Here is a 6,022-nt window from a genome sequence, read left to right on the forward strand (position 1 = left end):
AATGCTATACAATTCTGGGTTTTGTAGTTTCATAAGGTACCAGCACTCATTGGCAGATATGACAAAATACTTTGTACAACTACAATTGCCAGGGTTCTATAGTATTTAGCCATGGCAGTTAAATCAATTTAGATGGCCTTCCCATCTTTATTTATGATTGATTTTCCAAAGAAGGCCGTTTCTCCAGACTTTGCCTAATTGGTGTCTTAGAGCCGTAGCAAACTAGGATTTTGCGAGAGCAAACTAAGCCAGCACGAGCGATGCTCCGCCTCTTTCTCCGCCTATTTCCCTTTGCTAGGGCAGCGTTGCGAGCATACACTCGTGCCGCAGCAAACTACAGGAAGTTTGCGCTCGGGCTTGCTCCGAAGCCCCGCCTTTTTTCCCCCCGAGGCTGCTCTCTCTCTTGCTAGCGTGCCTGTTTTCCATTGCAGAGGGCAGGGATGCGAGCGTACGCTCACAGTTGAATTCTGCCAACTGCGAGAGTACACTCGCATCGCTTCCCTAGCAAGGGAAAACAGGCACACTAGCAAGAGAGAGAGCAGCCTCGGGGGGAAAAAGGCGGGGCTTCAGAGTGAGCTTGAGCACAAGCTCGCTCTCGCTTCCAGTAGTTTGCTACGGCGCCCCACCTTTTTTCCCCAGGCTGCTCTCTCTCTTGCTAGTGTGCCTGTTTTTCCTTGCTAGGGAAGCATCGCTCGTGCTGGCTTAGTTTGCTCTCGCAAAATCCTAGTTTGCTACGGCTCTTACACCAAATCACTGTAAAATCATGTTCTGTCTTTGAGACATCTACCAGAAGAACTTGCTAATGTTTGGAACTGTGTGTTGAACTAAGGAATAAAATGAACTAAAAGACCCAGATTGAGAACAATTGAGAGAATAGCCTGTGTTCAGATACTTTTATTTAATTGTCTGAGGATATTAAACTTCCTGGTTGTAGTTATACGACAAAATGTTTACACTCAAGAGAAGGACTCATGCAAAATTTGCATTGAGCCTGGAGCCCATGAAGGTAATACATTATTATCATCTGAGGAGCAGAATCCTAATGACCCATTCCCAAGTGAAGTTCTTGTCCTCTAAGTGCAGAAAAATCCCATTAACATTCCTGGGAACTTTGCCAGGGCACGGGGGTGTTCGTGCATGGAATAAACAGTGGTGTTTCCACTTGAAAACAGTGTTGCTTAGAGAGTGCTCTGTAAGCCTTTCAAACAGCTGGAGCACGTGTGCAAATTCAGTCTCCCAAGCACCACAACACCCTTTGTTTATGCGGAACATCAGGATCTTCTTCTCAGGCTACCATGGTGGGGCTAGGCCTCTAACAAACAGACCTTAAATCAGAGATTGGAAAATTACTTCTTGGATTGTATCTCCCAGAATCCCTCAACCAACACAATCATTAGCCATGGTTGGGGGGGGGGGGGGGCAGGGGCTTCTGGGAGGGATAACAGTAATGTTTCCAAGCTTCTACGTGTGGGAGAAATAATGTCAAAATAAATTTAAATTATTATTCTTTCCCCACTTAAAATCTATTTCCTCAGAGCAGAGATAAGGAGAGATGCACATCTCATCCAAAGCCCAGTAGACCTCTTTCAATTGACAAACATAAAAAAGCATTTGACTACTATTATTCACTACATATGTACTTCAGGGTACATTTCTAAACATCTAAAGTTTCCATGGCTTTATTTGTGCATTGAAACAAAGGAACAAATCTGATAGTCTCCCCTTCAAAGATTGACCAGTGCCTGTTCTAATGAGGATTCACAGTGTGACTTCCACAGTTAGGTAGAGATGAAAAGACTAATTTCATGGCATGTTCCTGAGAAGATATAGTAAATCCAAATATTAAACAAGCACCTTGCTATCTATATAAATTAAAATGTAATCTTCGTTCATAGGATTAACATAACTCAAAAACCACTGGATGAATTGACACCAAATTTGGACACAATGCATGTACCAGGCCAACGAGTGACCATCACTCATAAAAACACTGAAAAACACAGCGGAAGAGACTTAAAAAGCAAAAGAAAAAACATTACAACGCATGCACAAACCACATATATACACGCAAACGAGTGACCATCACTCATAAAACACTGAAAAACACAGCAGAAGAGACTTAAAAAGCCAAAAAGCAAAAAATACATTACAATGCATGTGGAAACCACATATATACACGCAAACACACATATATACACATATACACAAATATATACACACAAAAAACACATATACACAGACTGGGCCACAGCAACACATGGCAGGGGATGGCTAGTCTCTAATATATTCCTTTAAATACCTGTTTTTCCTAGGTTCATGTTCTACTGCCTTCAAAAGATCTATAAACCATGTAGTAGCCACTGCATTAGCAGTGATGATCTAATATCTGCCTGCCTGCCTGCCTGCCTGCCTGCCTGCCTGCCTGCCTGCCTGCCTATCTATCTATCTATCTATCTATCTATCTATCTATCTATCTATCTATCTATCTATCTATCTCCCAGAAGGTCCTTTAGCCAGATATTTGTGTGACGCCAATTTTTCTGTAATTCCGACTTCAAATTAATGTTTCTGTGCTTTGTAACTTTAGATTTCGCCTTGGAAGCTTTTTATCCTGATAGAATACTGATGTAGCTGCTTATAATGGGGAGACTCAAAGCTGGCTGTGTAGTACTTTTTAATGGAACAAACTCATGCAAGTTTCAAGCCTCAAGGTCATCTTCAACTGTAAAACATATTCAGGCTGTGACCGGGAGTAAACCTCACTGAAGATAAGTACAGGATTTCTCTGTCATGAAAGTGCAGACCAATGACTTAATGAGTCCACACTATCTAAAACAAGAAAATCAGTAATTTCTAAAATTGTTGGTTCATAGTCTAAATTGCCTACCTAGTTACACATGCAAAACTAAATAACGTCTCCTGGCTTGATTCCCCAAACTTACATTACCAGGAAGCAATTGCGCTGAGAGTTGATCTGTTCATCTGACAATTGGGGCACAGAAAGTCGGGGGACCCCTTCTACAATGACATATAAAATCTAGATTATCTGTGTTGAACAGGATTATATGGCAGTGTAGACTCATATAACCCAGTTCAAAGCACATAATGTGGGTTATCTGCTTTGATAATCTGGATTATATGGCATCTTATAAGGGGTCTGTGTGTACTCCCAACAATGAGCTAGGTTGACACAGGGCATTGCATATGGGGTCCTGATTTCCCTAGGGTGCATGTACACTGTAGAATTAATGCAGTTGACACTACTTTAGCTGCCATGGTTCAATGCTATGGAATCACAGGAGTTGTAGGTAATGAGGCCTCAACCCTCTGGTAGAGAAGGCTAAGGACCTTGTGAAACTATGACTCCCATGATTCCATAGCACTGAGCCATGGCAGTAACAATGTTGTCAAACTTCATTAATTCTACAAACTCACTTGCTGTTGGGAAGAGGTGTAAATATCATTCTTCCTTACTCTGGTCACCAGTTGAACAGACCTCCATTTCCTAGTGCAGCTGCTGACTGGTAAAGAAAGTCCTGGAGTGCATTTATTATTTCAGTAAGGTTGCAACTACGTGGTGTTATTTATTTATTTACTGTATTTCTATCCCACCGTATCTCACTGCAAGGAGGACTCTTAGTGTATGTGGAGCAGCTTTGAATCCATAACTTTAGTTTATGAATCCACAACAGGATTACAGAACACCAGGTGTTTTTCTTTATGAATTAAAACTAAAATGGAGCTTGTAAAGCAGATCACAAATTATGAGATACGTACCCTATCCAGCATGGGCAAGAGATGGGACCCAAATTCAAACCACACCGCATTGTTTCAGGAAACATGATTGCTGAGGGAAATGGGGAGATACAGGAAAGACGGTAACTGAATTTGGAACAATTTTGCTTTCTGAGTCTTGTAGTGTTTCATATTATATACTGAAACACGATATTTAGAAAAACCTTATTCAAGCTAATTACAAGAATGCAGTATGAAGCTCCCTATTTCATCACCGAGTCCTCAAAATGTATTGAACTCAATGTTATTAATCATTCATTTTGTGCAGCACAACTATGAGTCAGTGGGGAAATTCCTGGACAAGTTTGAATTGGTTTCTGTGCCTCCTCCCACACCAATGCTCTCATTCCCTAAGATCAGAAGCAGAGATCTTGCTCCCATTCCCTAAGATCAGAAGCAGAGATCTTTTTCTTGGAACCCCATGCACCCACCACACACTACACACCTTGAGTGGAACACAGTTGAAGGCCACAAGACAAAAGCTCTGCCAATATTGCAGAACCTCAAGCACCATGTAGGTTGTCCCCTCCCTGGCTGCCTTTTGCTTGCTAGTAAAGATGCTTTCATTGAGAGCCAATTGTGGTTTGAGCATTGGATTATGAATCTGGAGACCATGGTTCAAATTCCCACCTGGCTATGGAAATAGAGTTATGGAGTCGTAGAATCAGATTTGAAAGGGACCTCATGGGCTGTTGGATCAAACCCTCTGCACAATGCAATAAATGTAGCTAGAGTAGGCCTGCATAACCTGTGGCCCTCCAGGTGTTCTGGGCTCCTAGAATTCCTGACCATTGGACAAGTTGGCTAAGGCTTCTGGAAGTTGGAGTCCCAAACACCTGGAGAGCCACAGGCTGTGCAGCCCTGAGCTGGAACATCCCCAACAGGCAGCTGTCCAGCCTCTGTTTGAAAATTTTCAGAGAAAAAAACTCCAGAACTCATTAAGTTATTTGGTCTCAATTTCCAAACCACTCTTATGTCAAGAAGTTCCTTCTAATGTTCAATCAAAATCTACTTGCTACCATTAGATCTGATTTTACCCTCAAGCCTGCTGCCCTCTGACAGCAGTTATGGTATTTAGAATACAGTCATGTTACCCCTCAGTCTTCTCTTCACCAAGTTGCACATGTTCTGCTCCTTCAACTTTTCTTCATATGTGTTGTTCTCCATACTTTTTATTATCCTTGTTACCCTTGTTCACTGAATCTGCTCCAACATGATTATATCCTTAAAATGAAAACCCCAGAACAGAACATGGAAATTTGGTTGGGCCATAATGCTTAATGACATCCCCAAGGATCATCCATTGGTTTCAGGGTTTGATCAAAATTAAGGTGAAATGAGGGTATTATTCTTTCTCACTTGCATCAGGAGGTGGGTTAAGGAGCACTTATTCAAGCTCAGGCATTGGCAAACTGCAACCCTCCAGGTGTTTTGAACTTAACTCCCACAATTCTTTACTGGCTGGGTAAACTGGCTGGGATTTCTGGGAGTTGATGTCCAAAACACCTGCAGGGCCATAGTTTGCCCGTGCCTGCTCTAGCTTGTGTCTCACGATTTGCTTTGAGCCAGAAGATAAATGCAAAGCAAAGTAGTAGGTAAATTCTGGCACTACAGCATAATTTGAACAGATCCTGGGCATGATTTGTATACATTATATATGTTTCTTTGAGGACAAGTGGGAGTTAGTACACTATAAATTGAGTAGGCAATGGTAATAGGCTGGGGAATAACATTGGTCCCATAGGAGATCACGGACACTCAAATGTCCTCTAGAAGTCATATCTTTCCCTTGATCCTTTTTAGGACAAAGTGAGGCTTTCGTTTTTGTGTGATAATTTATTTAGTAGAAATACCTTCTCCTTTATGCAGTCCAGTTAAAATGTCCCTAAAATGCTTCAGAAAAACTGTGAACGAGAAGAACCAAATGGCAATAACCAAGGAGCACAATGATATGGAGTATAAAATCTTCTTTTTTAAAGTTGAAAACGCTTTGTCCTCAGACTCCATCCAGACCCAGACCTTTTGGGAATTCAGCATAAAACAGGAATCTGTGTGATCATGTGCATCTGAAGGAGGACAGCCATGGCTATTAACATCCTGGCCAGGTTTCTCACCCCCATTTTTGCAGTGTGATGCTGCATTGAGCCAAAGCTAGTGTTTTGCAATGTGATGCCCTCCAGATGTATTGGGCTGCAAATCCCATCAGTCAAATCCAGCACAAGAGAGG

This window comes from Anolis sagrei, chromosome 2, assembly GCF_037176765.1.
Source record: "Anolis sagrei isolate rAnoSag1 chromosome 2, rAnoSag1.mat, whole genome shotgun sequence".
NCBI lineage: Eukaryota > Metazoa > Chordata > Lepidosauria > Squamata > Dactyloidae > Anolis > Anolis sagrei.